Raw genomic sequence first — 25,678 nt, 5'->3', positions numbered from 1 at the left:
AAAATGCTAGGAAGTGTAGATTAATTAGATGCTTGAACGAAATTTTATGTACATACTAGGGCGACATTTTGATTCGGTGGGTTTTCCGTTATTGAATCTCGGGTCATCACTACATATAGTTCCAGCGCAACAACGTTGGAAAAGGCCGCATGGTTCATTCAAACCCGTACATCCATCTGCTTCCTTACCTATATATTGTTTGTAGATAGTTTTGCCACCCACAAATAAAAAATTAGTAACAATCAAATATTTAAGGATCAAATTAAATGTTATAATAATTCAGGGTATATGCATTTAAACTCAAATAATATGGAGTAATAATTACCCAAAAAAAGGATGATAAGAACAAATAGCATAACCATCTTGAATTGAATATTCATCGCCTTCATGATCGATAAAAGTTACGGAGTATTATATTTTCAAATGACCGCAGTGTATTTTTTGTATACAATATTAATAATATTCGGTAATTAATGTGTTTGATATCGTATTGTGTTTCTCAGTTTCTCTTTTTATAAGCCCTCTTTCTCTAATACTTTCTCTACTACAAAGTATGTCATATTTAATAATTACTACTCGTTCGCACGTTGCTTATTACATATAGCTGGCTTATAGTGAGCAATACATGTATTAACTTGCGACTCTTTCCTACATACAGAAGTTGCCGATATTCATATCATTTGTGTAATTTGACTTTTTTGGGTTTATCATCGCATTAATAATTGCCATGTTATTTTCGTAATGATATTCGTATGATTTTCTTTGTGGGAGAGCACAAAGTAGTAGTTAAGGCATATCAGCATCAATCTCATAGTATCCGGCAAATCAGATACTAATCCCTCAAAATCATTTGGCAACCAGGAGGCATGTATACATTTTGACTCGCTCCAAATGAGCAATGATTGTACCCATAATAACTCAGCGGAAGCATCGGAAATGGCGCGAAACTCGGCTACATTAGACGAGCGAGCAAGAGTACGTTGCTTACGAAACACCCAAGAGACAAGATTCTTTCCAACATAGACAATGTAACCCGAGGTGGAAACGTAATAATCCTTATCGCCCGCCCAGTCGGCATCACAATAGGAATGTAACAAAAGCGGGGAATCACGAAACAAACGAAGACCAACATACAATGTCCCCTTGAGGTAATGAAGAAGACGCTTAAGGGCAAGCCAACGAGCCGTGTGTGGGACTTGCATATATTGGGATAATTTATTGACAGTGATCAACGCAATGTCGGGATGGGTGAGAGAGAGGTACTTGAGAGAGCCGATAATGGCATGATACTTAGTGGCATTTGGGATAGGGAAACCACCCTTGGGGGGGAGGGGGGGAGTGGGGGAGTGGGAGATGGTTCGCAATTGGCCATCTTGTAACGAGAAAGGCGATCATGAAGGTATTTGGTTTGAGTAGTGAGTGTAAGACCAAAGTGTGTGGGAGTGACCTCGATGCCCAGAAAATACGATGAGAAGCCTAGATCTTTTAGGGAGAAACGAGTGGAGAAGGAAGTAAAGAAGGCAGTGAGATGAGGGGATAGAGGTCCAGTGACGTTTATATCATCGACGTAAACGAGAAGGTAAATAATGGTGTTAGAGCGGTTGAAAAGGAAGAGAGAGGGATCGGAGCAGGACTGACGAAAACCATACGTGATAAGGTAGTTGGTGAGTTCGTTGTACCAGGCACGCGGTGCCTGCTTCAGTCCATATATCGCCTTAGATAGACGACATACATGAGACCTTTTGTTACTTTAGTTGTAGTTTAGTTTTAGAACAGTTTTACTTTGCTTTACAGTTGGTTTTGTTATGTAATCACTTAAGCTTATCTATTAAAGTACGTTCTTTTATGGTCTATTTGATATTCATTGCCTCGGGTAACCGAGATGGTAGTATTCCCATGCCTTATGTGGTCCTGGTAAGGCACTTGGAGTATGGGGGTGTTACAGGGAATATTAAGTTAGTACAAAGCGTCTTGCTTGTGACGGACATTATTCGTCACCAATAAGTCTCACTTGTGACGGATAAATCCGTCACAAGCTTATGCCGGTCAAGTATCTCCCACTTGTGTAGATAAGACAAGTCTAGAGAATCACAAAATGTTTGTCTTTACCTACTCAAGTGGATAATATTTGACCCGTCACAAGCTTGTGACGGATATGTCCGTCATAAATGAGAATTTGTGATCCGTCACAAGCTTGTGACGGATATTGCTCCTCTCACAATAAGGCAACTGGGATAGCAAGTGGGGAAAAATGGAAACTCAAGACAAAATTATACACAACCCAATGTAATTAATGCATATATTAAAAACTTCTTTCCTTAATTAGTTTCCTAAATACGACCCAATGAGTAATTAATAAACATACATTGAATATATGGAAGGACACGGCTTGCATGTGGAGATAAGGTTGGAAGAGCAGAACTCAACATATCTCTCGCTGCAGCCAAGTTGCGAGTAATAGGCCGACGAGGGTATGAAGATGATGATGATGATGATGTTGAGGCTTGTTTGACAAGCCGGACTGCTTCACGCCTCTTAACCCAATAATTCCGTTGATGTTCAAGGGATGCTTTGATTAATGGGTGTTGATCGGCGGGAAACCCAGCGAGAGCCTCCTCATCATCTGCAATCGTTTGTGTAAGCCATTCTTTGTTGTTGATAAAATTAGGGTTCATTGCCATGTTGTTTCAAGTTTGTGTAATGGGGATGAAATATTGTGATTTGATTAATGGATCTTAGTAAAGGATGCTACTACGTTTATAGTCACATTTATAATTTTTTTCAAAACCGTTGATAATTAATTCCTAAACATTAATTACCTAATTAATGTAAAAGTTGACTTATTAACAAATATTTTAAACCTACGTAACTTGCAATAAATAATTAGACAATAAAATACACTACCACGCATATTCAAGAAAAACACATACATAACAAGAAATTAAAAGACGCGCGGTTTTAACAACATTAATTAGAATAATAATAATAATAATTAATCAACATAATCATTTTATAATTCCCCTGCGATTGAGATAAATATTGGAAATTCAATATGTGGATTATTAGGAGTCACTTGTTCCGCCTCCCATGAATGAGGCATAGTGTCAATATAGTGCCGATATGTTCTTAATAGATTAATGTCACAATCGGTTGTAATCCATAAATATTGCGCTTGTAACACATCATCCGTATAATAATTTTTCTTCCTGGCATCATAATCCTTGATGTTACCTGGAGTTTTCTCGCTTGACGAAAAGATTCCAGCTTCTTCCCAAAACCTTCAAACTCGATCATTGCGTAACCAAGAAAACCATGAACTTTAGTCCAAGTTGGGTGGACCTTTTTAACGTTCGTATAACCACCTTGACGAAGCATATCTCTCATCCAAGTAAACCTTCTCCAAAAAGCCTTACCATTGTCATCATATTTGATTGGAAGGTTGTGTATAATACAGGTAATAGGATGGACATAGCGGGTATTTGATTGTGATTCGGCTGGTGTAAAAGACGACGACGACATGGTGATCGAAGTGTAATATTTTTAATTAAATTATTGGCTATGATTAATTGAACTTTGATGTGGTGAATATGGTTAATTGATCACATTATAAGTGATATTTATAGGAAAATATGTATGCATGTGTGAATATAATAATGGACGGATAGTAATAATGGTCAAACAAAACAATGCATGCAACGGTTCATTATTTATCATACATGCATTGGTTGAATATTAAACATTGAAAAAAGTATACAACGGTTATTTTTAACCCGTAAATGATAAATAACAACGGGTACAGAGGAACCGTTCTTTCATAATAGAAAATGATAAAGTTTACAAGAAACCCGTAGTTATAACATAACAACGGGTACCAAAAACCGTTGCTGGTGTTAATTTAGTAACGGTTTTCGAAATGCCGTTTTCATAAACTGGTAACGGTTGTCTAACAACCATTGATAAGGGTGATTCTATAACGAGTTTTTGAAAACCGTTAAACGTTTTTTATAACGGTTTGTTAAACAACCGTTGTCATATTATAATAACAACGGTTTACGAAAACCGTTATTCTTATTAGCGCGTTCCAGGTTTCCGCCAATATTTTGAAAACGGTAATCTAAGTGTCATTATTGTATGCATTAAACCGTTGTGATACGCTCGTTATTGATGGTCAGATTTGGCGTAGTGCAAGTATGGTGGAAATCTTGAGGATATGATTTGGGAGTGTTTTGTGGGATTTTGAGAGATGTTTGGATAAGGTTTGGTGAGGAAATAAGGGGGGAAAATCTGAAAAAGAGTGTTTAAGAATGATAAAGACACCTACCACTCTTCACGTGTAAAAGGTGGACAACGACGGGGCACTCGGTCGAGTGCTTGGTGGCACTCGGTCGAGTGACTTAAAACAGGAGCTGGTGTAAAAGACCAGCCACCACTCGGTCCCTCTCTCGGTCGAGTAAGGTTCCACTTGGTCGAGTACTCGGTGTACTTGGCCGAGTGCAGCGTTAGAAATTATGAGATATTACTGCGACACCACTGACACTTCCCCTTGAAAGGTGCGGTGATATACGATTAATTTACTTCTAATTCCCCTCTTTCTTTTATGCATTCCGACTCGTATCGAGTCGGTTTCGGGTGCTTTTCCTTGCATTTTGTGCCCATTCCCCGTACTTGTTATTTTGTGTATCCTTTTGTAGAAACCGACCCGAGTATAGAGGAATTGGGGCAAGAAAGGCATCCCATTGCCTTTACATGAAGAAGAGGTGAAGAAATGCTGAAGGCAGTGTTTTGCCGGCAGGCCGGCAGCCGGCCCACCGGCAGCCGGCCCACCGGCAAAGCACCCCCTCAGACATGCCAGAAGTTGAAGAAATCACTGGGCGTTGTGTTCTGCCGGCAGGCCGGCAGCCGGCCCACCGGTAGAACACAGCAGGAAGAATTAATTGAAGTTTTAGAGGAAAAAGAAGCTTGACCTCGCTGCCGGTAGGAGCACCGGCAGCCGGTCAACCGGTATAGCACACACCAAGGAAGAAGAAGAAGAGCTGAAGGTAGTGTTTTGCCGGCAGGTGAAGCAGCGCCCACCGGCAAAACACAGATTGCGATGTTTTATTCAATTGCAGTTTTGCTTGGTAGAGCACCGGTTGCTTGGTCCTACCGCAAAAACACATCGAGCAAATGAAATTTGGGCTTTTTCTCCCTTTCTCCTCTTTTCTTCTTAATCTTGTACAAGCCTATAAATACCCTCTCCTTAAACCCCTTGTAGACACAACCCTAGATCTCAGAATATTTCCCTTTCAAGTTTCAAACTTTGTTAATCCTTTTGCTAATCATTCCTTAATTAGACTAGTTCTTCAATTAATTTGTGATTGAAGTTGGGTTGTAAGAAGAAGATTGAAAGTTTTTCCTTATTTATTCCATCATAATTCCTTTCTTGCTTTTTGGATTGGTATTATTTCTCTCCTTATTTCCATTTGTTTACATTTCTTTTTCCATCATATTTGTTTGATTGTTGTTGATTAAATTGGCATCCTAGTTGTTTGATTGTTGTTGTTTCCACCATTGTTCATCTTTTCATTGTTTATCTTTTCATTATTTCTCTTTCCTTTGTTCACCCTTGGTAGTTGTCCTCAAAGACTTAATCTTTGAGTTGATTTTGCTAAAGATTGTGTCTTTTAGTTTGTTCATCCTTGTTATTAGATTAAACCACCTTTCCTCTTAATTATTGTTGGATTGTTGAATGTTTAGAAGTAGAATTCATCTTCCATCCATGTTTATGTTTAAAGATTCGATCTTTGTTGTCTATTTAGCCTTTAGAGACATGATTAGTGAGTAGTCTCCTTCTAGGACTCGGTTTGACCCGATATGGGTAATTTCACTAACTAATTATCATTTAGGCTAATTTGTGGGGAAAATTGGTGAGGGTAGTTTAGAGGGTTTTGCTTGTTTAAGGTTTGGGTTTTGGGTAGTGTCGACTTGTGACCCTTGACCACCAACGGAAGTTGGTTAGGTTGTAAGTTGAGTACCCGAAACTTGACCTTGTAACCGACTAAGGTTGAGACCGGAAGGGAGAACCGAGGGAGGGTGCCTCTAGACTAGCGTTTGAAATCGACCTCCAGAAGGAGGAGTGGGATGACCCGGAATATGATGAGTGCTTAATGACCTTGACCATTTACTTGACCTCCTTGGGAAAATGCATGTTCTTGGGGTTGTCGGGTTTTGAGTTAGGGATACCGGCTTTCGAACCCGGGAGGGGGGGTTAGTCGGAGTAGCTAGTGTCTTATTGCGAGACCGGAAGGGAGGTTCTAGGCGAATTAGAGCCATCTCCCCCTTACCTTTCTACCCCTTTTGATTAGCCGAGACGATTAGTATGTGGAATTACTCATATTAGTGGGAGAACCGAGTTCTAGTCCTTCTCTTTATTTGATCTATCCTTTATCTTTTAGCTTCTTCTTTCCTTGTCTAGTTTATAGTCTTTAAATTTGTTAGTTTAGTATTAGTTTGTTACCCCACCCCCCCTCTTTGTTATTTATCGACTTAGCTAAGCTTGTGAATTAGAACGATTAGTACTCCACCTACTCCTTGTGGGATCGACCCTTTAAAGTGTACAACGATAAAATCGTGCACTTGCAAGGTTTAACTTGAGACCACCAAGTTTTTGGCGCCGTTGCCGGGGAGTACGGCTTGATATTAATCGTTTTTGTTCTAGTTTAGACTAAGTCATTTGTTACTAATCCTTTCTTTCAAGTGCTTAGGTCTTTTGCATGAGTAGGCGACGAAGAAGAGGTCAACCAACATATCAACTTGACCGCGAAATTGAAGCCACGGCAAGAAGACTTAATTCATTAAGAAGAAGGGGTTTACTTGATACACCACCTATTGAAGAAGTTAATCACCAAGAAGCTACCTAAGTGTTTGAAAATCCTTTTGGGGTTTTAGAAGAAGAACCGAACACCATGGGTGATCCGGTACCGATAAGAGAGACTATGGCTCCTAAGCACATAGTCAATCCTAGTATCCAAAGGCCAAGAATTCAAGCTAATAACTTTGAGATCAAAAATGTCTTGCTCAACCTTGTTCAAGACAACCAATTTGGAGGAAGTCCCTTGGAGAACCCAAACGATCATCTAAATGAGTTCCTTGAAAATTGTGATATGTACAAGTCAAATGGGGTCTCCGATGACGCGGTTCGCCTTAGGTTGTTCCCCCGTTCTCTTAGGGGTTCGGCCAAGGATTGGTTGAAGAATTGTGACCCGGATTCCTTCAAGACATGGGATGAGTTGGCATCGGCATTTTTGAACAAATATTTCCCACCATCAAGAACGGCCAAGGTCAAGAGTGAACTACAAAGCTTTACTCAAGAAGAGGATGAGACCTTATATGAGGCATGGGAACGTTATAAGAAGCTCCAACGGTTATGCCCTCACCATGGCATTTCCGAGGCCGAGCTAGTGAACAACTTTTACAAAGGGTTGACCCAAGACCTTCGGCTTTCATTGGATGCGGGATCGGGGAAAGGTGCCTTGGACATTTTGGGGCATAAAGCGGCAAAAGAGCTAATTGAGGAGATGGCCTCAAGAACTATGGAATGGGGAAGTGATCGGCAATCAAGAAAAGGCAAGAACAAGGATTCCAATTCGGTTTTGAATGTGGAAGTTAAAGGAATGTTAGATGAACTCACCCAATAAGTTGCTTTGCTCAATTCAAAACCTAAAGGCTCCGATATGAGGCAAGTCTTGTCTTGTGAGTTGTGTGATGAACAAGGGCATACTCCCATTGGGTGTCCCTTGATTGCACCCCTCCAAGAGGAATGCTATGAGCAAGCAAATGGAATTTGGGAGTCCACTAGTGCAAGGCAAGGGTTCAACAATAATAACAACAACCAATTTGTCAACGGAAAAAGAACTCACCCTTTCTTGTCTTATGCTTCACAAAACATTCAAAATCCAACCACTTCCCAACCTCAACAACAACAAAGGTTCAATCAAAACTCTCAATTCCAAAGACAAATTCCACCCGGTTTCCAAGGGAAACAATTCATCACCCAAAACCAACAACCATTTGGGGGTTTCAAGGGGCAAAATTTCAATCAACCACAAAACCAAAGTTTCCAACCACAAAACCAAAACTTCCAATCCCCTCAAAAACCATCTTGGGAACAAGCTTTTGAACAATTGGTTATTGCAAATCAAAAATCCGACTCAAAGCTTGATAACCACATTGCCTCACAAAACCGGGTTAATGATGAAATCCGAGCATCCCAAAAGGCTACGGAAACTCATGTAGCACAAATTTCTCAACAATTGAGTCAATTGGCTCAAAATCCGGGGAAGTTTCCGGGTAATACGGTTAACCCAAGGGAGGTGAGTGCGGTATTTTTGAGGAGTGGGAAGCAATTGGAGGAGGTTGAGAAATCTCCTAAATGGAAGAGGAATAGGGTGTCTAGTGAAGTAGTGAAAGAGCACCCGGTTGAAGTTGTGGAAGAAGATGAGATTATGGTGGAGAAGTCTAAGGAGGTGGAGATGGTTGACCCTCCAAAGCAAGATGAGCCTATTGCAACTAAGGCCAAAGAATGTACTCCACCACCAAGGGAGTATGTAGCACCGGTACCCTTTCCACAAAGGCTTGCAAGGCCTAGGATTGAAAAGAAATATGAGAAGTTTGTTGAGATATTGAAGGGAATGAATGTCACTATTCCTTTCCTTGATATGATTACCGAGATTCCATCTTATGGCAAGTTTCTTAAGGAACTTGTCACTTTGAAGAAGAAGAATGGAGAGGTGAAAACCATCAACCTCTCTAAGGAATGTAGTGCTATTCTTACTCACACCAACAAGCTTCCAAACAAGTTAGAAGACCCGGGTAGCTTCTCAATCCCTTGTTCTATCCAAGGGGTGGCTATTAAAAGAGCTTTGTGTGATTTGGGGGCTAGTGTGAGCCTCATGCCACTTTTAATATTCAAGAGGCTTGATTTGGGAGATTTGAAACCTACTAGAGTTTCACTTCAACTAGCCGATCGGTCGGTTAAATTTCCCATTGGTGTGATTGAAGATATACCCTTGGTTGTTGGGAAGCTTGTCATACCATGTGATTTCTTTGTTATGGATATGCCCGAGGATTACAATGTGCCTATTATTTTGGGGCGACCTTGTCTTGCCACCGGTGGAGCTATGATCGATGTAAAGAGTGGGAAGCTATCTTTGCAAGTGGGTGAAGATAGAGTGGAATTTGAACTCCACAAGTCCATGGAAGCTCCATCTCTAGGTGACACTTGTTGCATTGTAGACATTCTTGAGAATCCCATGGAGGAGCATGACCCAAAAGCTTCCTCTATGGATCCTTTGGAGACTTGTCTTGTTAGTGGGTATGAGGTCGATGACAAAGATGTTGAGACTCTTGCATATGTATGGATGTTGGATTCGGCTCCAATTCATGAACAAGCTCCCAAGTTTGAAGTGTTAGAAGTCGGTAAGAAGGAGGAGAGTTCCACGCCTCCTCCTACGGTTGAACTTAAACCTCTTCTCTCTTCTTTGAAGTATGAATTTCTAGGTGACAATTCCACTTTTCCCGTCATCATCAATAGTGCACTTGATGACACCCAAACCTCAAAACTAATTTCTTTGCTCAAGAGGTTCAAGGGTGTCCTTGGGTACACTATTGGTGACCTCAAGGGGATTAGTCCCTCTTTGTGCACTCACAAAATTTTACTTGAAAATGAGGACGCATCCTCAATTGAGGCACAAAGAAGGCTTAATCCCATAATGAAAGAGGTTGTAAGGAAAGAGGTCCTTAAGCTACTTGACGCCGGCATTATCTATCCAATTTAGGATAGTAGGTGGGTAAGCCCGGTTCATGTAGTTCCCAAAAAAGGAGGCATGACGGTAGTGCGAAATGACAAGAATGAATTGATTCCTACAAGGACGGTAACCGGGTGGAGAATGTGCGTGGACTATAGGAAGTTGAACAAATCCACCCGAAAGGATCACTTTCCCTTACCGTTCATGGATCAAATGCTAGAAAGATTAGCTCAACACAACTATTTTTGCTTCTTGGATGGCTATTCGGGATTTTTCCAAATCCCCATCCATCCAAGTGACCAAGAAAAGACCACCTTTACTTGTCCATTTGGCACCTATGCATATAGGAGGATGCCATTTGGGCTATGTAATGCTCCATCTACCTTTCAAAGAGCTATGATGTCAATTTTCTCCGATTTCATTGAACAAGAAATGGAAGTTTTCATGGATGATTTCTCGGTTGTTGGGAAAAGTTTTGAAAGTTGTTTAATGAATTTGGAGAAAGTTTTGAGCAAGTGTCAAGAGTCTCACCTTGTACTTAATTGGGAGAAGTGCCATTTTATGGTACAAGAAGGTGTTGTGTTGGGACACATAGTGTCCAATCGTGGAATAGAAGTTGATAAGGCTAAGATCGAGGTCATAGCTAGTCTCCCACCTCCCACCAATGTCAAAGGGGTGAGAAGTTTCCTTGGACATGCGGGCTTTTATCGCCGCTTCATCAAGGACTTCTCTAAGATTGCGAGACCTTTGACCGAGTTGTTAGCCAAAGATACTCCTTTCGTGTTCTCTAACCGATGTCTTGATGCTTTTAATAGGTTGAAGGAAGCCTTGACAAGTGCTCCGATTATACAACCTCCGGATTGGAGCTTGCCGTTTGAGTTAATGTGTGATGCGAGCGATCATGCCTTGGGCGCGGTTTAGGCTAAAGGAAGGATGGAAAGGTGCATGCAATTCACTATGAAAGCAAAACTCTTGATGATGCTCAAACAAATTACTCAACAACGGAAAAGGAGCTCTTGGACGTGGTTTTTGCAATGGAAAAGTTCCGGACCTACTTGGTGGGAGCTAAGGTTATAGTGTTCACCGATCATGTTGCCTTGAGACACTTGCTCATCAAGAAGGAGTCCAAGCCTCGATTGATTAGGTGGATATTACTTCTCCAAGAGTTTGACATGGAAATTAGGGATAAGAAAGGAGTTGAAAATGTGGAGGCCGATCATTTATCCCGGCTAATCAACCTCAATATTGACAATGGACTCCCTATCAATGATTATTTGCCCGATGACCACTTGTTGTCCCTAAGTTTGGGTGAAGCACCGTGGTATGCGGATATTGTCAATTATTTGGTCTCCGGGATAATACCACATGATTATGACTATCACAAGAAGAAGAAATTCTTTCACGATGTGAAACATTATTATTGGGATGACCCATGTTTGTATAAGTCTTGTGCCGATGGGATGACAAGAAGGTGTGTTCCAAGAGAGGAAGCTACCTCCATAATGAGCCATTGCCATGACTTACCTTGTGGTGGCCATGCAAGCTCCAAGAAAACGGCCGCTAAAGTACTTCAATGCGGTTTCTTTTGGCCCTCTCTATTCCGTGACGTTGCCTTTTATGTTAAAGGATGTGATAAATGTCAAAGGAGTGGAAATATCACAAGGAAACATGAGATGCCAATGAATTTCATGCTTGAGGTTGAGCTTTTTGATGTGTGGGGGATAGATTATCAAGGTCCCTTCCCAACCTCGTTCGGAAATGAGTACATACTTGTGGCGGTCGACTACGTAAGCAAATGGGTTGAGGCAATCCCGACCAAGACTTGTGATGCTAAGGAAGTGATCAAGCTACTTCAAAAGATCATTTTTCCAAGGTTTGGGGTCCCGAGAGTCCTCATTAGCGATCGTGGTACGCATTTCGGAGAGAGAGCATTAGAAGCTTTGTTGAAAAAGTATGGTGTGCAACAAAGGAAAAGTCTTGCCTACCATCCCCAAGCTAATGGGCAAGCCGAGATTTCCAACCGAGAGTTGAAGACTATACTCGAAAGAACCGTGAACAAGTCAAGAAAGGATTGGTCCTTGAAGATTGATGATGCTTTGTGGGCTTACCGGACGGCCTTCAAAACACCGATCGGTACCTCACCATTCCGATTGGTGTATGGCAAGGCTTGTCATTTGCTGGTTGAACTTGAACACAAGGCATATTGGGCCATCAAGCATCTCAACTATGACTTGAAGACGGCCGGTGAGAAGAGACTTCTTGACTTGAATGAATTGGAAGAATTTAGGCTAGAAGCCTATGAGAATGCTAAGTTGTACAAAGAAAGGACGAAAAGATTTCATGACAAGTGCATCATTAGAAGAGAGTTCAAGGAGGGTGAGTTGGTTCTTCTATATGATACCCGTTTGAAGTTCTTTTCCGGAAAATTGAGGTCGAAGTAGACCGGACCCTTCACCGTTGTCCGATCTTTCCCTCATGGGGCGGTTGAAATAAGCCAAGGAGACCGAACTTTTGAAGTAAACGGTCAAAGATTAAAGCACTATCACGTTGGCAATCCCGTCCAAAAGGAAATGAAGATCCTTGAAACCTTTCTAGTGAATTGAGATTTTTCCGTCCTCATCATGAAAATTGTTGGCTTGTTTACTTGGTCGAGCCTACGACATAAAACAAGGGCGCTACATGGGAGGCAACCCATATGATTTGTATATAGCTTGCATTTTAGACTAGTAGTGAGAGATTTGGAATCGTACTTTGTCTATTTGGATTGGTGACGGAGGTCACTTTTGAAGAAAACAAGCATTATTTTCGTTGACCCGAAATCCCGACATCATGCGTCGGCGTAGCTGTGGAAAACAAGAATCCCGGGGTCAATGAAAAAGCTCGGATCCCGAGTTGAGGAAAGTTGAGCAAGTTGAAAAGAAAAACAAGTGAAAAGAGCTGAGTGTAGTGCCCTGCCGGTAGGCCGGCAGCCGGTGCCCCTACCGGCAGCGAGGCCAAATCAAAATTGTTGAAAATTGAAGTATTGTTGTGTTTTGCCGGCAGGCCGGCAGCCGGCCCACCGGCTGGAGACACATGAAGATTTGAAGAAAATTGAAAAACTGGTGAAGAAGAGTGTTTTGCCGGTAGGCCGGCAGCCGGCTCACCGGCATAACACTCATGCCTTGAGTCATGAGAGGTTGATTTATGAGGGGAGTAGTGTTTTGCCGGTAGGCCGGCAGCCGGCTCACCGGCATAACACACCTGGTATGGGAAAATTTCGAGGGAGGAGAGTGATTTGCCGGTGGACCGGCAGCCGGTTTGTCCACCGGCAGCGAGGTCAAAAATCCAAAGAAGGAAATTCGAAAAAATAGAAAAAGGGGGCGTGTGTTTTACCGGCAGACCGGCTGTCGGTTCGCCAACCGGCAAAACGCACTTTGCAGACCAAAATAAACCACGATAACCCCTTATTTCTAATTCATTTCATCATTTCTTCTTCTTCATTTCCTCCTTATTTTTCCCCCTTTCTAACCCTAACTCCCTCAAATCCCCATCAAACCTCCATCACCCTTCACCAAATCACCTCTAATCTTCACTATGGCCGGAAGAAGGACAAGAGCGGATGTAGCAAGGGATCAAGCGGAGTTGATTGCTCGAGCCGCAAGTGATACAAATCCCGATCCGGACTTTCCTACGGTTAAGTTTGCCACACAAACTCAGAAGGGTAAGTTTATTCTCTTCAAAAATCGTCCCCTTACCCCGACTAAGTTTTTACATCATCCCTCCTTATCTACTCTTGGGATAGCTAGGGAGACGAAAGCTCTCTTTACGGGGTGTGGCATGAGGGGAATATTTACAATGCATGAGTATACTTACCCTCGCATTACTTGGGAATTTTTGAGTAGTCTAAAGATTACAAAACACCGGCAATCGAATATGGTAGCTATCCTTAGCTTTCGTCTCATGAACCGGGATCACACTATTACTTTGGGTCGGTTGGCTAGCATTTTTGGGTTGGAAAATGCGCCGTCTCATAACCCACCCGCTGATTTTCACTATTCCCGTGTATGGAAAGCGATTTCGGGCCTTGATGATAAAGTTGGGGTGAAAAGGCCCGCGATTAGTTGCCACAACCCCGTCATTCGGGTGTGGCATAGATGTATGGGTTGCACCGTTCTTGCGGTGGATGAGCCATGGGTGTTTAGGACCCACGAACTTGAAATATTGGGTTCCTACTTGTTCACAAAACCCACCCTCTTCAGAATTAATGTGGCTCACTACCTAGCCCTTAACCTATCAAAGATTGCAAGTTCTCCGGGGCACAAAGTCCCGATACATGTGGGTGGCATGATCACCCGAATTGCCCGAAATTTGGACCGTCCGGTAGACCTTTCTACCATGAATTGGATACCCGGGGACACTTACTTGACAAAGCATTACTTGACCACAAGCCTCACGTGGCTCAAAGAGAACCCCCTTGACGGCCATGAATATTGGCAAATTAATTACAAGAACTCAATCCGGCTTCCCAATGTCACCGCCATCAAAATTGAAAAGGACAAGGATTTATACCTCCTTGATATTGAAGAAGAACCACCCACCGACCAACCTCCTCCTATAATTCCACGTGTATATTCACGGGACCGTCGAGTGGACACTCCTTCCACCCTCCAATACCAAGTGCCACAAACTCATCAACCTCCACCGTGGCAATTTCAACAAGGTGAGGGGTCCTCCTCGAACCCTCCTTCCTATCCTCCCTTGCCACCTTCCCTCACCGAGTGGATGGAGAGGATGGATATTGCCACGGCCAAGGCCGCTAGTGAGAGGGATATTATGGGGCGGAAATTGGACCGGATTTACTATGATCAAGCCACCGGTTCCTACCCGATCTACGACGACTTTTGTAGACGGGATTACGTCCCCTATGATGACCCTCATCCTTCCTACTTTACTTGGCCCGACGGGAACTACCCCAAGGACGGGAAGTTTGTTCCCGGAGGTCTTAACCTCCAACCGGACTACTTTGCCGCCCCTATTTCCCCCCCTAGGCCCGAGTATCGTCCGGAGGGGCGTGATGCCCAATGGTTAGGGGTCCGGCCCTACTTTGCTAGTGATGTGGGTGCGTCGGGATCCGGTGGTGGTTTCACGGGAGGTGATGGCGGTGTTATGAACATGAGTGGAGACTTCACGGGAGGTCTCATGGGTACCGGCGGTAGTGGAGGTAACTTCACCTTCAACCCCGAGGATTTAATTCAAGGCTCCGAGTTAAATACCGGAGAAAATGATGATGATAATGATGATGATGAGATGGACTCCTAGTCCCGAGAGGCCGAGTTGGTGGCCTATTATCCTCCCTTTTCAATCCAAAATGACAAGTACGAGCTCTTCCCTTAATCCAAATTCTCTCATTCATATTTAAATTCTCGCATGCATTTAGTTAGAAATTCACTTAGTTGCATTCATATAGAATTGCATTAGATTTCAATTATGTAATATATTGTCACATTTAGTTATTGCATTCATATAGTATAGCTTGCATCGTATTTCAATATTGCATATAGAATAGATCATGCATAGCATTCTTAATTGAAAACCACTAAAAATTTGAAAAAACAAAAAAATCACCAAAAAAAACACGTATTTAATTTTCGGATTTCCTCCACACATTTATTTCCATAGGAAGCATGTAAATAAATAAGTGTGGGGAGGAAATTCCACCTATTTAAAAAAATACAAAAACATGTTATTTCTTTCCAAATATTTAAAAAGCCAAAAACAAGTTCTTTTAATTTTCCGACTTGCCCTCCCATGTAAATGAATAAGTGTGGGGAGGGCCTAAAAAAAAAAAACCAAAAAACATGCATTTTAATTTCCAAAAAACAAAAATACCAAAAATATGTTATTTTCATTTCAAAAATTAAAAATACAAAAATATGTTCCTTTCTTTTTCTTATTCACTCCCTATGCTTTTGTCCATTGAAGACAATGTACATTTCAAGTGTGGGGAGGGAAATATCCACTTTGTGAATATTGTTTATATTTGTTCATACCATTATCTACTTGTAAATTTAAGAAAAAGCAAGAAAATGCCTAAAAATTGAAAAATTTCTGAAAAATACAAAAATATTGCATTGTATATATATGTTTGGCTAACCTTTGGCATGGACATCGACCATTTGAGGCAAAAAGGAGCTAGAAGTCGCTTGGTAAACTCGTTCTAATCTCTTACTCCTTTACCGTTCTTTCTTTTTGTATCTTGTATATTTGATGGAGAATGGGATTTTGTGCCTTGGATGTTCCCTTGGGGAACTTGTGGATTGTTGGTGTTGATATGCTGCTAGGATTAGTCAAAGTTGTTGCATGTCTACCTTGTGTTCAATTTCGATTCTCGCATGCATATGTTCTTGTGTATATATGTTTGTTTTTCAGTTTAAAGTTTCACATCCGTTTGTATATAAATGTTTTGCATAAATGTGGTCTAGGAAGGGAACCAAGTACCCCCGTGATGAGTCATGCGTCCAACTGTGCCTTTACTCTCCCCGTGACTCGCACCCGTGACCTCTTAGTTAGCCAAAGGAAGTGGGCTTGACCATTGAGTTCGGACCGACCTTGTGAGACCTAAAGCCGTAGGCTAGACCTAAGGCTCGACTTAACTACTCAAAGGTAAGGGTAGAGCCTCCTAGGGTGGGTACATTCATACCCCGCCCTCATCTAGGTTTGAGAGTAGGCCTCATCGCGAGGCGTGTCACATCATGACGCATAAGTGTGTCATTTTGTCCTTAGACCATTAAATTGCATTACATTTTGTGCACGTGATATGAAGTAAAATCAGTTTGTATGAACCTCACATAGCCGAATAGCCATGTTTTGTCCCTTGCATTATCTCCCTTTTTGTTTCACCCCCTTTGAGCCTTAGCCTATTCATTTGGCAAACCCACCAAAATAGCTACATCCCATAACCACCCTTCCTTAATCAAGAATTGGTCGGTTTTGTAGTTGTGTTGTAGGAGGTGATTTGGGCCTTGATGGTGGATAGTGTACATGTCCACTTGGGTCGGAATTCGATGTACATTTGGCATTGTATATAAATAAGAGGTTTTGAAAAAGAAATGAAAAACAAAATAGAAAAGTGAAAAAGTAATGAAAAATCCAAAAAAAATGAGTTACTTGTGTTGTATATATTTGTTGTGAAGAAAAGAAAAAGGCAAGCAACACCGCTCCTCATCATTAAACGGGGTAGAAAAAGCCGTTGCTAAAATAAAAGGGCAATTTGATGTTTTTCCAAAGTGAGTCGGGTTTACACAATTTTTGCATAATTTGGGAAACCGAGTTTTTGTTAGGGTGTAGACGTTGCTCATGTGTTGAAATAAGAGGAGTATTTTCAAGTTTTTCCAATTTGAGTTGGGTTTATGCAATTTTTGCATAGTTTTGGTAATCAATTCTATGTTACGGCATAGACGTGTCTCATGTGTTGCAATAAGAAATGGGTTTTTGATGTGTCGGCTATTCTTGATTTGAACTCCACATATCCAAACGGTGCTTGCACCAATCCCGTTTTGACCTACTCCCTAGCCCCGTTACAACCCTTGCTTCATATCGTGTGCACTTTACTTTTGTTTGCATTTCGTTGGACATAGGACGATCTTACACATTAGATTGCGGGCACGTTTTCGCTAGTCGAGCTAGGAGAGTGATTTTGGTTACTTTTTGCACAAAAATCACCTTGTTCTTTCATTGAGTGACGAGTGAAAACCGCGAGGATGTCGTTGCCTAGGCCCCCTTAGTCATGGGCCCGTGGTTGAATCTCGTGTCGGTTCGGTAATTCTCTTCGGACTTGCCTACTTCCCATTTCCCCGCTCTTGAATGTGTTTCTTGAGCATTGGTCACACGAGGGTTGCTTGAGTCATGCTTAGGGGGTTGGCACCTCCGTTGGAACTTCTGAGACGGTACTCCCGACCACGACCACGTTTAGTTGCTTAAAAATTCGGCCGCTTAGATGAGGAAAGTGGATCATTTTGTTAGATGCATTCTATTTATTGATTACGTGCTATCATGATGAATGTGTCAAAAGTTTTGTAGCAAGACCCAACTTGCCTTGCAATAGGGCACTCTTCCCTCATGAGTGTCAAATTGCGAGTTGAAGGGGCGTTAAGTGCGCTAATACTCGATCGGCTTAGGTAGTAGTTTAGTTGAGTGATGCTTATATTGTGCACCCACTCTCCATATCTATCATAATAATGGTTTGTACATTGGTCTTGGGACTTACTCCGGGACGAGTAAGGCTTAAGTGTGGGGAGGTTTGATATACGATTAATTTACTTCTAATTCCCCTCTTTCTTTTATGCATTCCGACTCGTATCGAGTCGGTTTCGGGTGCTTTTCCTTGCATTTTGTGCCCATTCCCCATACTTGTTATTTTGTGTATCCTTTTGCAGAAACCGACCCGAGTATAGAGGAATTGGGGCAAGAAAGGCATCCCATTGCCTTTACATGAAGAAGAGGTGAAGAAATGCTGAAGGCAGTGTTTTGCCGGCAGGCCGGCAGCCGGCCCACCGGCAAAGCACCCCCTCAGACATGCCAGAAGTTGAAGAAATCACTGGGCGTTGTGTTCTGCCGGCAGGCCGGCAGCCGGCCCACCGGCAGAACACAGCAGGAAGAATTAATTGAAGTTTTAGAGGAAAAAGAAGCTTGACCTCGCTGCCGGTAGGAGCACCGGCAGCCGGTCAACCGGTATAGCACACACCAAGGAAGAAGAAGAAGAGCTGAAGGTAGTGTTTTGCCGGCAGGCCGGCAGCCGGCCCACCGGCAAAACACAGTTGCCAGATGTTTTATTCAATTGCACGGTTTTGCCGGTAGGAGCACCGGTTGCCGGTCTACCGGCAAAACACATCGAGCAGCGAAATTTGGGCTTTTTCTCCCTTTCTCCTCTTTTCTTCTTAATCTTGTACAAGCCTATAAATACCCTCTCCTTAAACCCCTTGTAGACACAACCCTAGATCTCAGAATATTTCCCTTTCAAGTTTCAAACTTTGTTAATCCTTTTTCTAATCATTCCTTAATTAGACTAGTTCTTCAATTAATTTGTGATTGAAGTTGGGTTGTAAGAAGAAGATTGAAAGTTTTTCCTTATTTATTCCATCATAATTCCTTTCTTGCTTTTTGGATTGGTATTATTTCTCTCCTTATTTCCATTTGTTTACATTTCTTTTTCCTTCATGTTTGTTTGATTGTTGTTGATTAAATTGGCATCCTAGTTGTTTGATTGTTGTTGTTTCCACCATTGTTCATCTTTTCATTGTTTATCTTTTCATTATTTCTCTTTCCTTTGTTCACCCTTGGTAGTTGTCCTCAAAGACTTAATCTTTGAGTTGATTTTGCTAAAGATTGTGTCTTTTAGTTTGTTCATCCTTGTTATTAGATTAAACCACCTTTCCTCTTAATTATTGTTGGATTGTTGAATGTTTAGAAGTAGAATTCATCTTCCATCCATGTTTATGTTTAAAGATTCGATCTTTGTTGTCTATTTAGCCTTTAGAGACATGATTAGTGAGTAGTCTCCTTCTAGGACTCGGTTTGACCCGATATGGGTAATTTCACTAACTAATTATCATTTAGGCTAATTTGTGGGGAAAATTGGTGAGGGTAGTTTAGAGGGTTTTGCTTGTTTAAGGTTTGGGTTTTGGGTAGTGTCGACTTGTGACCCTTGACCACCAACGGAAGTTGGTTAGGTTGTAAGTTGAGTACCCGAAACTTGACCTTGTAACCGACTAAGGTTGAGACCGGAAGGAAGAACCGAGGGAGGGTGCCTCTAGACTAGCGTTTGAAATCGACCGCCGGAAGGAGGAGTGGGATGACCCGGAATATGATGAGTGCTTAATGACCTTGACCATTTACTTGACCTCCTTGGGAAAATGCATGTTCTTGGGGTTGTCGGATTTTGAGTTAGGGATACCGGCTTTCGAACCCGGGAGGGGAGGTTAGTCGGAGTAGCTAGTGTCCTATTGCGAGACCGGAAGGGAGGTTCTAGGCGAATTAGAGCCATCTCCCCCTTACCTTTCTACCCCTTTTGATTAGCCGAGACGATTAGTATGTGGAATTACTCATATTAGTGGGAGAACCGAGTTCTAGTCCTTCTCTTTATTTGATCTATCCTTTATCTTTTAGCTTCTTCTTTCCTTGTCTAGTTTATAGTCTTTAAATTTGTTAGTTTAGTGTTAGTTTGTTACCCCCCCCTCTCTTTGTTATTTATCGACTTAGCTAAGCTTGTGAATTAGAACGATTAGTACTCCACCTACTCCTTGTGGGATCGACCCTTTAAAGTGTACAATGATAAAATCGTGCACTTGCGAGGTTTAACTTGAGACCACCATGCGGCTGTGTGAGGAGTGGGAGAGGCAGAAGGTTGTGTCGTGGGAAGAGGGAGTATTCCAGGTGAGGTTGGCTGTTTTGGTGGATGACGGTTATGGGAACGATAGGTGGTAGTGAGAGCAATGGTGAGGAGAGGTGATAAGATAGTGGCAGTGAGAGGGTTAAGAAGGTCGTGTTGTAATAGTTTTTCATGTAAGGCATCAAAGGTTATTATGGTATCCCGGGCACACACAGCTTCAATGATCGGCCGATAAGTCGCAAAATCAAGACCATCAAGAACATGGGCAATGATGTCTTCATCATCCATAGGTTTCCCCATGTGAGCAAGGTCATCCGTGGTAGATTTGATGGCCTGCATATAGTCAGTGATATCTTGGATAGTCTTGGTGATACTTTTAAGACAGTTCCGGACTTGTAAGTTATGACCTCAAGACGGGTTAGCATACGTCGAAGCAAGAGCTGTCCAAATTGCGCGAGACGTTGTTGCTTGGAGCAGAAGGGGGGTGATCCTTTTGGAGATGGTACCACGAAGGGCACCACTGATAAATTTGTCCTGATGGAGCCAGGTTGAGTAGGCGGGATTTGAACTTTCCTTCATGTTCGTGACAACCGTTTTGGGAGGAGGAGGATGACTCCCATTAACAAAGTATAATAAATCATAGCCTAGAAAACGATCGGTAATTTGAGTGGACCAAGCCCGATAATTTTGAGAGGTAGGTTCGGGACATTGAGAAAAATTGACGATGATAAAGGGGGACGAGGCATCCGTAGAATTCGGGATAGTAGCACTCGACATGATGAATTTTTGTGAGAAAAATTAGCAGACAGAGGAAAGCAAAGAGACGAAAAATTGAGGGAAATGGAGATCGTTATAGGTTCGATACCATGTGAGAAAATAGAATATGATGTGGCATATTCTGCACCCGCTGACCGAGTCAACATATTGAGCAAGGTCAAAGATATCCACAAGCAAGTCAATGACTTAGGCAGCCTAACCGACGCAGCTCGTCGGCCTGTCTCTTGGGTCTCGGCTGGCACAACTAGCCAGCCGGGGCACACATCCGCGAACTCATATCCAAGACCCCTCGGCGGCGAGTCAACAGGGCCCGCCGGCCTGCCATGGGTCCCTCGGCTGAGGGTAGATCAGTCTTTCCACCTGCTAGCCACTTGGCCACTACGTGACAAAAGGTGAAAGTCTATAAATACTCCTCAACCCTCATTGAGGAAAGGATCCAGAATTTAACCTAAGAATCACTATTCATCTGGTAATATCTTCCTTATCTCTCTACAAAATATACTTCGCCAAGTAACACACAACTTATCTCTTTAAGTTTACTGACTTGAGCGTCGGAGTGAGTTCGCTCGGTCCAAAGCCGAGCCCTCAGTTTGTTCATTGTTTCAGGAGACCGAAAGGAGGATTCAATCAAAGACGTCATTCTACAAGCACGGGTGGTAACAAATACTTGCTTCGGAATTACACCCGGAACAGAATATATTCAATTGAATTAGAATGAATAACAAGGCATCTATATATACTAGTGTACAATCTAGGGTTGAGCTAGAAGATTAAGATAATTACAAAAAATACAAGACTTGGAAAATAAGCAAACAATATACGGAAGAATATACAATGGAATAATATCTACGAGATCTTTGTATTTTCCTTAATACACACAACTCTTGTGCTCATCTTATTTAGAATTTAATTACATTCTTAGTCACTTAACTCAGCACCTTCTCGACCGAGCACCTTCTCATGAACTCATGAAATGGGCGTCTTGACTTTAGTTTTCCTTTGAATCAGGTGAACCAGGTGAATCGGGTGTACTACTTACTTTCGCCGACACCGGCAAATGGCTCTTCTTCCCCTTCCCCCGCTCTTTGCTCTGGAGCGAGTGAAAGAGCTTCATAAATAATATAGGGGTGAGTTGACTATTACGGACGTAGCAATTTTGATTTTCATTTTGGTGTTCTTAACAAAAATTGCTCCGTAATTAACAAATCCCCCTTATATTAAAAGAATAAGAAATCTTAAAGTTTTCCCGCCTAAATGAATTATTCTATAATTGGGCTTTGGGCTTCATTTTGTCAGGCTTATAACTGGGCCATATTGATTTAATTCCATACAATAAATAATTCAATGTCATTTAAAAAAGGGATAATATTTTTTCAACTTGCATATAGACAAATTAATAGAATATTCTTATTTTGTTACATAAATGAAATTGCACTAATTATACGTATGATGTGATAGAAATATTTTTTTACTTTTATTTTTAAAAATAAACATGATGGTCACGAACACTTTTTTAGCAAACATTTTCTAATTAATTCTCTAATATCCCTATCTAAAATCGCAAAATGCGCGGGATCTATACTAATATTCGTATTAACCAAAAGAAGACATTTTTCGGATCAAAATGCACAGGGTGCAAGCGTCATATGCAAGAATTGTTGTAAAATTATTACTTCTACTATAAAACTATAAGAATAAAAATAGTCAAAGCGAAGAATAATCTTATTAGTAAATCATCAAGCAATACAAGGTATGACACGTGGAAATAAAAAGCAATACAAAAAAATGCATTTAAAAAATAAGAGAAGTCGCAAACAATCCAAATGAAATTAAAAGAAGTAAAAAAAAAGTAAGTATTATGTTTTGGTCGGACGTCGGATCTTTTCCATGCAACATATGAACACCATATCATGCGCATGTGCTTCCAGTAAGAGGACCAAAAAAGCCTCCGCAGTTCAACTTCCCACAAATAAATGCCACTACCTCCCCCGCACTTTTCCCCTCTATATTTGCAACTTGAAAGAGGATCTGCAAAATATTATTATGATCGATTTTATACTTTAACAATAAACGCAAACTTATTAAAAATGTAAAATGCTAGGAAGTGTAGATTAATTAGATGCTTGAACGAAATTTTATGTACATACTAGGGCGACATTTTGATTCGGTGGGTTTTCCGTTATTGAATCTCGGGTCATCACTACATATAGTTCCAGCGCAACAACGTTGGAAAAGGCCGCATGGTTCATTCAAACCCGTACATCCATCTGCTTCCTTACCTATATATTGTTTGTAGATAGTTTTGCCACCCACAAATAAAAAATTAGTAACAATCAAATATTTAAGGATCAAATTAAATGTTATAATAATTCAGGGTATATGCATTTAAACTCAAATAATATGGAGTAATAATTACCCAAAAAAAGGATGATAAGAACAAATAGCATAACCATCTTGAATTGAATATTCATCGCCTTCATGATCGATAAAAGTTACGGAGTATTATATTTTCAAATGACCGCAGTGTATTTTTTGTATACAATATTAATAATATTCGGTAATTAATGTGTTTGATATCGTATTGTGTTTCTCAGTTTCTCTTTTTATAAGCCCTCTTTCTCTAATACTTTCTCTACTACAAAGTATGTCATATTTAATAATTACTACTCGTTCGCACGTTGCTTATTACATATAGCTGGCTTATAGTGAGCAATACATGTATTAACTTGCGACTCTTTCCTACATACAGAAGTTGCCGATATTCATATCATTTGTGTAATTTGACTTTTTTGGGTTTATCATCGCATTAATAATTGCCATGTTATTTTCGTAATGATATTCTTATGATTTTCTTTGTGGGAGAGCACAAAGTAGTAGTTAAGGCATATCAGCATCAATCTCATAGTATCCGGCAAATCAGATACTAATCCCTCAAAATCATTTGGCAACCAGGAGGCATGTATACATTTTGACTCGCTCCAAATGAGCAATGATTGTACCCATAATAACTCAGCGGAAGCATCGGAAATGGCGCGAAACTCGGCTACATTAGACGAGCGAGCAAGAGTACGTTGCTTACGAAACACCCAAGAGACAAGATTCTTTCCAACATAGACAATGTAACCCGAGGTGGAAACGTAATAATCCTTATCGCTGATACCGTCGTTAGGTACCAAAAATAAATACCTAATACTACCAATGTTTCAGGCGTAAGTAGGGTCGATCTCCACAGAGAGGCGGTCACTATCTACTTGTCAATTCAGTCTGTCTAAGGTCACCAAATGAGGGTTTGAGTTGTTTAAACTAAACTAAATGAGATTAAAGCAAGAGAAAAGAATAAGAGGGATTTAACAAAAGAGAGAGAACTAGGATTGTCGAGTCATCAATGAATGTCGGATAATTGCGGCTAAGGTCACGATCGGTCGCTTGTATCGGTCTAAGGGGCAACGAATATCACCTTCCGGTCTCAATTCACCCTAAAACACTATTAGCTTAGCTTCTCCCTCACTAAAGTGCCCTAATGTTCACCGCAGTCTCACCCCTTCCAACCTTCTGGTCTAGGTCAAGGCTTACCAAATCAATTAGCTAAATGCGTCGACTCAAGCAGCTGATTACAGTTAATTGCAGTGATTAACAACAAAGACGTGATATTAGCAACATATCTGCACACCTAATTAGCAACTAACAATCAACTAATTGAATCCCCTAAATCCTAGCAGGAGAATTAGCTATGCATAGTGGTAAATAAAGCAAGAGCGAAAGATAAAGAAATAATAAACATCGCAAATTAAAGAGAGAGTAAAGAGAGAATTACAGATTAGGATCCTAAAATAGAGAGAAAAGCAAATTTCAACAAGAAATAATGGAAAAGTAATTGAAGTGTTACTAAAACCTAATTACCTCTCTCCTATTTATAGGAGAGGGATTTTTTTACTCGACCTAAGACACGATACTAGGGCAAAAGCCCGCGTCCAATAGCTAATCACTCGATCGAGCAGATTGGAAACACTCGATCGAGCAAATTCCTGCAAAAACCTCTCGATCGAGGCACATAAGTACTCGATCGAGGAACTCCAATTTAGCACATTTCGATCGAAGATAAGGGGCATTCGATCAAGTCTTCTCAATAGCCAAACAGATCGATCGAATGGATTAGGTCAGCAAAAGTCTTCGATCGATCATCTTCCACTTAGTCAGCAACAATTGATCGTTGAATTGCTTCCGAGACGACTTCACGCATCCCAAGGCAGTAGTACTTCCGCTCCAAATCTACTCACCTCCTAAATGCAAGCAAAACGGACGATAAAAGGCTTGATTCCGCTACTTTCAGGTCCATTCCTGCAAATAAAGCAAAACAAACCAAAGTAGAATATTTGGGGCATTTTGTAGCATAGAACTACGAGAATCGCATAGAAATACGTGCATAAGAGGCTTATAAAGACTATATAAAATGCTCCTTTACCTTTTCAGCTGCTGCATAAGACACACACCCGCAGAGCTTTTGTGTCTCCTTTAGGTTGTTCAACCGAACTACCACATTGCTTATCTGACAGCTCAGCATTCTAATGCTGTCGGGCAGAAGACGACGGGCACCATTACCTGTGGAGGCATAGCCTCCTACCTCGCCCGTTCTATCTTCACTCGCTACCCCCGTGACCTGGAACATGTAGATAAGGAAAAGTACCTAGATGTTTCTGCCATGTTGGCAATGTTTTGGTTAGCTTCATACCAGCGGAATTGGAAGATTGGT

General features: G+C 41.3%; 1 protein-coding gene and 1 non-coding gene across 2 annotated transcripts in view; both read right to left on the bottom strand.

The window, feature by feature from the left end:
* The window catches only part of LOC141652765 (uncharacterized), a 275,045-nt gene that overhangs the window by 159,601 nt on the left and 89,766 nt on the right, over positions 1–25,678 (bottom strand). The gene's annotated exons all lie outside the window — the stretch shown is intronic.
* Positions 7,317–7,423, bottom strand: LOC141654448 (small nucleolar RNA R71). The gene has a single exon (XR_012548007.1). It is a non-coding gene; the product is annotated as a small nucleolar RNA R71 (small nucleolar RNA).

The sequence above is a fragment of the Silene latifolia genome, chromosome 4 (assembly GCF_048544455.1).
Source record: "Silene latifolia isolate original U9 population chromosome 4, ASM4854445v1, whole genome shotgun sequence".
Lineage (NCBI taxonomy): Eukaryota > Viridiplantae > Streptophyta > Magnoliopsida > Caryophyllales > Caryophyllaceae > Silene > Silene latifolia.
This window is presented reverse-complemented; position numbering and strand designations above follow the sequence as displayed.